We start from the raw sequence: 9424 nt of genomic DNA, 5'->3' as shown, positions 1-9424 counted from the left end.
GAGTGAGCAAGGCTAAACCAGGAGGGTGAGCGAAGCCTAGCCCGGCTGTAGCTGCTGTCTCTCCTGAGCCCAGCTTGTGAGTTCTGGAGCATGATTGACAGCAGCGTTGCTGCGTGGGGGAGCAGCAGGGCCCTGCTCTGCTTCCCTAAGATAGTCATGCTTGGCTGAGGACCTCCAGCTTGGAGGAGGGAAGCCACCCTAGGCATCTAGAGCGAGGTGGTTCATGATGGCTAAGAGTGAGTCTTCAGGGGACAGGACAGTTTTAGTCACTAGCAGAGAAACCCAACTGGCTTCCTTCAGACCACCCAGTACAGGTCTGGATTAAATAACAGCATCTATTCACAGCACCTTCACGCTCAGTCTTACAATTTCATGGTTACCTTACTGGAAAATAGACCATGCAGACCATTCAAACAGTCTCGCCTGGAGTCACACCAAAGATCCTCAGAGCAAATGCCCTCATCCTGCAATGACTTTACAGCCCCATGTAACAGAAGCCTACTCTCCCAGCCCTGTCTCTTGTTTCCTCAATGCCTCTCAGCAGCTTTTCCACATTGGACTTTGTGTGTGTACTCTGAGGCCTTAGGAGGGTGTTAAGATCAATAGTTCTGATTGCTCCTGGTGCCCCCATCACTACAGAATCTCCTCAAGACACAGTGAAGGCTAGCAGGGAGAGTAGAATTAAGACAGCCCACAACTCTCTCCACATGTTTGCACCATGTTCCATCGCTCCCTGACACAGGGAGGGAGGGAGGGAGGGCTGCTGCTCTCTGTGGCCTCTGAAACAGGTCATGGCCGTCTCCTGCACTGAGGTTGGGCACACTGTGATAAGGTGGTGGAGGCCCATCGATTGGCAATCACGTTAGCTGAGACGGGCTGGGCAAGCTTGAGCCAGAGCTGCTCCCTGTGGATCAGGCAAGGCTCTCTGATGGAAGGTTTTCTGTGGCCATAAGCACTGGGCATACACACAATCACCTTGTTCATACAACCATCCCGCACATCTTACTTCACTGCAAACGGTTGGAAGGTGTCCTAACTTGTTTCTCTGATACTCTGATAAACTAGTGGCCAAAGACAACTTGGAGAAGAAAGGCTTTATTTCATCCTGTCAGTTACTGTCCATCCTCCAGCAAAGCAAGGCCAGGGGCTCAAGGCAGGAGGTTGAAAGAGAAACCATGGAGGAATATGGCTCACCGGCTTGCTCTACTAGTTATCTAGCCCAGGCCCACCTGCCTAGGCATGGTACCACTCACAGTGGGCTGCTCCTCGAACACTGTAAACAATCGAGGAAATGCCCCACAGACTCGCTCACAGGCCAATCTGGTGGAGGAAATTCTTAAACCAAAAATCCCTCTTCCCAGGGATGGGTGTTAAGTTGACAACTGAAATTAACCATGGTGCAGAAAGTCCTTACTTTTGCATTTTACTCTCTACTCTGCAGCAAGTCTGTTAAGAAAGCGGACGACGGTTCAGCGCCTCTTTCTTCACGGTGTGGTAAGTGTGATGTCCTAACTGGGTGCACAAACTGGCACGTCTGTGTTCCTGTAGTAGGGAATGGAGTCGCCCTGTAGTGACGACCCTGGTAACAGCACCCTGCCTTGGTTTTGTCTCCCCCTTGCTTCCGTTTTCCAGAAAGGCTCCTGACACTCCAAAGCCAGAATCCAGGACTTCCTGCCCTTCTCCGTGCTGCCAAGGAATTTTCTCTAAGAAAAAAAAGCCAACCCCAAGATGAGTAAACGCTTTCAGTGTCCTCACTGACAGAAATGCTTCCCATTCCTTAGGAAACTGCTCCAAAGATGGACGCTGGCTCTGAGCCGCAGCTCCTGGACTTCCGGTTCTGAGCCGCAGCTCCTTGACTTCCTGGATAAGGCTGGAGGTCACCTTCACCTTGCGTCTGTGGTACCAGGCCTATGCTACCAGTGAGTGGCCCATGTTGCAACTGTAGAGGGTCCTGGTGGATGAGCAAGGCGGTGAGAGGGTCAGGAACTGTGGCATGTGTTCGTTTACCCATGATGTCAGCAGCCCAGTGACAAGCCAAGATATGGCTGTGTGGCAGGCAGGACCATAGGGGTTAGAAATACCTGTCCTAAGAAAACTAGCAGAGGCCTCTTTAGATCGCGCCCATGCTTGGGCCTCCCTGCCAGCTGTGCGCTAGCGTTAAACTGGTCCGAGTTCCACAGGCACGTGCCTGAGCCATCGATTCCTTGATGCAGCTCAGTTGTAGCAGTTGTTGGATATGAGTGCGCTCAGCCAACGATCCTCAGAGGACGGTGATCTTTGGACATGCTTGAGTTTCAGATTATGACCACTCCGTGTTAAAATAAATTAATCATTCGTACCAGACTCCTAGAAACACTTTATTCTTGTTCCCCTTACCTGCATGAACCAAGCTAGTAATCACCGTCAGGGGCTGCTAGTGGGACATTTAAAAAATCGCTATGTGCGATGACTTTATCAGGAGCCGTGACTTCTGCTCAGGAGACATCCACTTAACATTAAATTTTATGAGTGTATGCAATTATATGCCCGAAAAACATACAAAGCACGGTTACAAATGAGGCATAATGCTGAATCCAGGAGCATTAAAGTTATCCTCGCTGCTGCCTGGCGTTCGGTAGCCCCAGATCTTATTAGCGCCAATGCGTCGCTGGAGAGGCTGAATGCAGCCGAGCTCGTCTGGCTCCTGCTAATGTGCTTTGTCAAGGGCGGCTTCACAGCAGAATACATTACAGACTTCACAGTGGGCTCTAATTCGAGGCTTACTTTTACAATAGTTCTTCGTGGAAGAATAATGGTTTACTTTATAAGTCATAATCTCTCCAAGGCTTTCAATAATCTCTCAAATGGAAAAGAAAGAACTGGACATTAGTGATTTACAAAACGCTGAGAAATTGCGACAAAATTGTGTAATTTCCCCAATAATGTGGAGTTAACACTATTTTGAGAAAAGTGGGTTCTGATATCTTTTTAATTAAAATTGCTGAAGATGTAGACAAAGAAATCTGACTTAAGCCTGGGATTTTGTGAGTCGTACAGTTAATTCTCTGATCTCATGGACCGTGGTGTGTTCTCTTGTACGGCGGAGCAGTCTCTGGAGGAAAGTGAGCAGCCTCTTTCCACATAAGAACCAATTTGGAACAGAGGCTGAAGGAATGGCCATTCAGAGCCTGCACCACCGGGGATCCAGCTCATATATACAGCCACCAAAATTAGACAATATTGATGACGCCAAGAAGTGCATGCTGACAGGAGCCTGATATAGCTGTCTCCTGAGAAGTTCAGCCAGAGCATGACAAATGCAGAGGCGAATGCTAGCAGCAAACCATTGAGCTGAGAACGGGGTCCCCATTGCAGGAGTTAGAGAAAGGATTGAAGGAGCTGAAGGGGCTTGCAGCCTTATAAGAAAAACAATACCAACCAACCAGAGCTCCCAGGGACTAAACCACTACCCAAAAGAGTACACATGGACAGACCCATGACTCCAGCTGCATATGTAGCAGAAGATGGCCTTGTTGGGCAACAATGGGAGGACAAGCCCTTGGACCCCAAAATGTAAGGGAATATCAGGGTGGGGAGGTGGGAAGGAGGGGTGGTTGAGGAGGGGGAACCCCCTTATAGAAGAAAGGGAGGGGCTTGGAGTAGGGGGCTTATGGACGGGAAACCGGAAAAGGGAGTAGCATTTGAAATGTAAATAAAAAATATACAAAGAAGGAGAAGGAGAAGGAGGACAAGGAGGAGAAGGAGAAGGAGAAGGAGAAGGAGAAGGAGAAGGAGAAGGAGAAGGAGAAGGAGAAGGAGAAGGAGAAGGAGACGGAGACGGAGACGGAAGAGGGGGAGGAGGAGGAGGAGGACGAGGAGGACGAGGAGGACGAGGAGGACGAGGAGGAGGACGAGGAGGAGGAGGAGGACGAGGAGGACGAGGAGGACGAGGAGGAGGACCAATATTAGTGTCTTTCCTTGTCTCTGTAACCACCCCTCACAAAAACAAAACAAAACAAAACAAAACAAAACAAAACAAAACAAAACAAGAAAACAGCTTAAAGAGGATGGTTTACTTTGGCTCACACAGAGAGTCCAAGCCAGCATGGAGAGGACACTGTAGCAGCAGGAGCATGTGGGCACTGGCCACAACACACCCATAGTCAAGAAGCAGAGAGCCTTGAATGCTAATGCTTGGATCGCTTGCTCTTGCTGATGCAACCCAGTCCGCCACCCCATGGAATGGCATCACTGGTTTAGAATGGGTCTTCCCGCTTCCAAATCTAAGCAGCTCCTCACTGGTACGACCAGAGGTTTGTCTTCATAGTGATTCTAGATCTTGTCAAGCTGGAAGTCAGTACTAGACATCACGGGAGGGTAAACCACACAAGGAATATGCATCTAGGTGTCAGATCATGGCACAAAAGCACGGCTGGATTTCTGTCTGCAAAGAGAATGGTAAGAGGAGAGCTGTCTGTGGGACGCATGCGCACAGAGCAAGCAGACTGGACAAAGGGCTAAGCTTCCGGAAATTCCGGTTCAACCCAAAAGCCACCCGGGTGGCGCTGCTTTCTGCTTTCCAACTGGATTGGCTACCTCTTCACTCCTGTGTTCCTCTACGTGGAAGGCAGTTCACTGCACATGAAAGGAAAGAAAGAAAGAGACTTAATGCACGAATCCATTTATTATTTTGTGAATTTGTGCATGGGGTGGGAGTGTGTGTGCCACACGCATAAAGATGCAGGCCAACAGATGACTTTTGGGATTCAGTTCTCTTTGTCTGCTATGAGTTTCCGGGGATTGAACTTGGGTTGTCAGGCTGGGCCACCAGCTCCTTTACCCTCTGAGCCATTTTACTGTTCCAAGACTTAATTCTTCATGTAAAGTTACACAAACCCTCCTTATTAACATGAGGATTCTCTATGTTTTTCTTTAAAGAAATGATAAAATTACCTTTTAGAGTGGTCTTAAAATGTTTCTTTATAGTTTATTATTAGTGAGTGCTTGATTTGCCTAACAACTTTCAGGTGAGAGGGGGCCTGGGGACTGCACTAGAATTCAGAAGCCCTAACTCAAGATGCTCAGGGGAAAGCAGGCATCATAAGTGTGCAAGGAAGGGAGGGAGCTGTGATGAGAGAACAGAGGGGTTGTCCTGGCGCTGTGACCTGGAGATGAGGGGACAGAGGGGATGCCCTGGTGCTGTGGCTGGTGATGAGAGGTTGCCATGGTTAGCAAAACTTGGCTGTCTATTGCAAGAATTTCAAGGAAGCAGGACTGATTTTGGAAGGTTGAACGTGAATTCTGAATAAGGAGGAAGGTCCAGGACTATGGAAGGATCAAGACATGACTACCCTTGAGAGCTGAGCCTTCTGGACTGGGCTTCCATGAAGAACAAAAGTGGGGCTGGGATCTTGCTCTGGGGCTCAAGGCCAGTCAAACTGGGAAAACCAACCTCAGAGACTTGCAGTAAGGAAGATCTCCAAGGAGCAAGCGGCGCTTCTCTTCAGTGGAAATGAATTGGGCTTGAGTTCGCTCACCTGTCCACCCACTCTGCAGGCTGAAACTTGGGATTCTCTGGGGTCTGGTCAGGGGCAGATGGCCCTTTGAACTTATTTACCCCCCTTCGGAAGCCTGTGTGGGCAAATGTGGGGCTGTTACTTCACTCAAACTCTTTAAATAGTCATTGGCAAGGCATCTCTTGCCACCATTTTTTAAAAATAACTTTTCTTTATAAACAGGAAGAATAAACTTTTTCTTAGGGACAGAATAAGACACACACAAAATGCAAGTGTCTTTTATATCTTTCTGAAAAAAAATGTGTTCAATATATTTTCCTCTTCCTAACTCCTCCCAGATCCTCCCCAACCCCCTATCTACTTAACATTAGGATTTAATTTCTCCCTCTTAAAAAACAAAACAAAAATGAAGACACACACACACACACACACACACACACACACACAAAACCAAAAATACAAGTACAAAAGTTGCCCAAACAAAGCAAAAGTGAGATTAAAAAGTCTACAAAATTACTTCTGAGTTGGTTTTGTGTTGGCCATCTATTTCCAGGCACTGGGCCTACCTGAAGTGTAATTAATACTCCTGCTGACACCCCATTGGAGAAAACTAAGTTTTTTCTCTGCTAGCAGGTATCAGTTGCAAATAGCTTCGTGGTTAGAGGTGGGAGCCTGTGTTCACTTGGCTTTCTCTTGGGGCTGGGAATCTGGCTCGAACCTGTGCAAGCCTTGAGAAAGCTGCCACCGTCTCTGTGAGTTCATATCCCAGTCTTGTGTTTGGAAGACACGTTCCTTGCAGGCATCCGGCTCTCACACTCTTTCTGTCTCCTCTTCTGCATGGATTCCCTAAGAACTGAAGGGAGGGGTTTGATGAAGACATCCTATTTAGAACTGAGACTTCCAAAGTCTCTCACCCTCTGGACGCTGTCTGGTTGTGGGTCTGGGTCCCCATCTACTGCAGAAAGCTTCTCTGGCGATGGTTGAGCGAGGTACTGTCCAATGGATATAGCAGAATATCATGAGAAGTCATTGTGTTGCTTGCTCTTTTGGCGGGGTTTTCCTAGTCCCATGGTCTATCTAGTCTCCAGTTCTTGGCCATTTTAGGAGTATCAGATATAGGCTACATCTCTTGCTGTAAGTCTTAAAACCAATCAGAAGGGGTTGGATGTTTTTATCTTTTATGTTGGGGTAGAAATCTTGGCTTGCATCCAGACAAACCACACCAGGCCAACACGGTTCCACACAGAAAGGTTTAATGAGAGGAGAAGACAAGGGAGAGGGATGAGAGAGAGAAGAAGAGTAGAAGAGGAGAGGAGTAGAAGCCAGCCATGAGCACATGGAGGGAAGGGGGAAGGGGAATGGGGAGAGAAGGGACAAATAGGGGAAGAGCAAGAGAAAGCAAGAGCAGGAGCAAGAGTAAGAGAGCGAGGAGGGGGCAAGCAGCCCCTTTTACAGTGTCAGACATACCTGGTTGTTGCCTGGTAACCGTGGGGGTGGAGCTTAGACAGAATGCTAACAATCTATGCCTCTATTACACCACCAGTACTTCGTGCAGGCTGGCCCCTGTTGTAGGCTAAAGGTTTGAAACTGGGTTGACGATGACCTTCCTTTCTCTTCTCGTCACATTCCTCTGTGTTCAGTGAGATGTCTAAGTGTTGTGTTTACCACTAGCTGTAGAAAGTAACCAATAGCCATAACAATAGGCTGTGATAGTGGTGGCGGGGGCTTTCATAGGGCTCCTTTGGCCAATAATTAATTAGATGTAACCCATTCCTGGCACTGGTTGTTTTACTTGGAGGCAAAGAACGTCTCTTTGGGGCATTGTCTTCCCTATTATTTGGTGACTTCATTTAAATTACTTTCATTCATTGTATATGTATATGTGTATGTGTATGTGTATGTGTATGTGTATGTGTATGTGTATATGTATATGTATATGATGTATATGTATATGTATATGTATCTGTATATGTATATGTATGTATATGTGTATGTGTATATGATGTATATGTGTATGTGTATATGATGTATATGTGTATGTGTATATGATGTATATGTGTATGTGTATATGATGTATATGTTTATGTGTATAATATATATATATATATATATATGCTTCTACTTATGGTTTTTACAATGGCCTTTAGTGTTAGTTCCTCCTCCCCATATTCCCTCCTTTACTTTCCTCTCCCATAACCTCCACTATTTAACCTTATTCTAACTTCCCCTCTGCCTCTCTATAAGATGCTGTATGTACTATTTCCCCTTTATTGGGAAATCCTTTGCTCCCTCCCCTCTCCAGTCTCATGCTAGGTATATTTTGGTGTCTGGGTTACTGGGTTACCCCACTTTGTGTTTTTCCCTAGCTCCACCCATTTCCCTGTGAATTTTATGATTTCATTTTCTTGCATGTCAATAATATTCTGCAATGTAAATGTACCATATTTTCATCATCCGCTCATCAGCTAATGGTCATCTGGGCTATTTCTAATTGCTGGCTGTTATGAAGAAAGACACAATGAGCGTGGATGAACAAGTGACTCTGTAGTAAGATGTAGAGACCTCTAGGTATATGCCCAAGTGTGGAAGAGGGGAGTCTTGACATAGCTCTAGTCCCAGCTTTCCCACAAGAACAATGACTTCTGTCGTGGCTGTTCAAGTTTGTACTCCCAACAGCAATAAATCCTGGTGGCTAAAGATGTTGGAGATTTCTTTGTTTCTCGGCCATTTTAGTCTCCTCTTTTGAGAACCATGTTTAGTTCTGTACCTGTGTTTCAGTTGGATTGTTTTCTTGACGTTCAGGGTAGATACTTACCCTCTATCTGTTGTATAATTGGTAAAGGCCTTTTTCTATGCACTAGGCTGCTACTTTGCCCTACTGATAGAAGCTTTTCACCTTCATGATATACTCTTAGTGCCTCTGTTATTAGTGTCCTGTTCAGAAATACTTTCTATGCCAAAGAGTTCAAGTCTATTTCCTAATTACTCTTCTCTCACATGTATAGTATCTTGCCTTACGTTGAAGTCCTTGGTCCACTTAGGGTTGAGTTTTGGGTAGGGTGATAAATATGGATCTATTTTCATTCTTTTACATATGACTATTCAGTTTGACCAGAACAATTTGTTGGAGATGTTCTCTTCTCTAGTGTGGAATTTTGGATTCTTAGTCAAAAAGCAGAAGTCCACTGGTGTGTGGAGTTACGTCTTGATCTTCAATTTGATTTCCTCCATCAGTGTGTGTGGTGGTTTGAATAGGCTTGGCCCCCATAGACTCTGGGTTTGAATGCTTGGCCCACAGGGAGTGGCACTATTATGGCCTTGTTGGAGTAGGTGTGGCCTTGTTGCAGTAGGTGTGGCACTGTGGGGGTGGAGTTTAAGGTCTCCTGTGCTTAAGCTCTGCCCAGTGTGGAATCAGAGTCTCCTTCCGGCTGCCTACCTATCAAGATGCTGAATTCTCAATAATTTTCCCAGCACCATATCTGCTCTCAGGCTGCCATGCTTCCCATCACGATGGTAATAATGGACTGAACCCCTGAAACTGTAAGCCAGCCCCAAACTAAATGTTTTCTTTTAAAGGAGTTGCCTTGGTCATGGTATCTCTTCACAGCAATAAAACCCTAATTAAGAAAATGTGACTGTTGTTATACAAATACTATGTCGTTTTTGATTATTACAACTCTGTAATACAACCTCCAGAAGTTCTTTTATTATTCAGGATTGTTTTATTGTGTTATCGTGTGTGTGTGTGTGTGTGTGTGTGTGTGTGTGTACGCGCTTCTATATGAAGTTGATTTTTAAAAAAAATGTCTGTAAATTATTTTTCATTTTCTGTTTGAATTTTGATGGAGATTGCATTGAATATGTCAATTGCTTTAGTTAGCATGGCAATTTCTCAAATATTAATTCTAGTGATCCATGAGCATCTTCTG

The 9424-nt window shown here is 45.8% G+C and overlaps 1 long non-coding RNA gene across 3 annotated transcripts; it reads right to left on the bottom strand.

Annotated features, from left to right (window-relative positions):
• Window positions 1-4032: 4032 nt before the first annotated feature.
• Window positions 4033-6984, bottom strand: LOC102548977 (uncharacterized). 3 transcript variants are annotated; one of them, XR_015642687.1, is made up of 4 exons: window positions 6062-6984; window positions 5432-5610; window positions 4576-4614; window positions 4033-4423 (listed from the first exon to the last, which is right to left on the bottom strand). It is a non-coding gene; the product is annotated as an uncharacterized LOC102548977 (long non-coding RNA). The 3 variants fall into 3 exon arrangements; XR_015642688.1 differs by having other exon boundaries at window positions 6214-6964; XR_015642689.1 differs by having other exon boundaries at window positions 5517-5610; window positions 6062-6931.
• Between the last annotated feature and the right edge of the window lie 2440 nt (window positions 6985-9424).

The sequence above is a fragment of the Rattus norvegicus genome, chromosome 18, assembly GCF_021556685.1.
Source record: "Rattus norvegicus strain SHRSP/BbbUtx chromosome 18, alternate assembly SHRSP_T2T, whole genome shotgun sequence".
NCBI classification, from domain to species: Eukaryota; Metazoa; Chordata; class Mammalia; order Rodentia; family Muridae; genus Rattus; species Rattus norvegicus.
The sequence above is the reverse complement of the archived record's forward strand: the minus strand, read 5'-3'. Positions and strand labels throughout refer to the sequence as shown.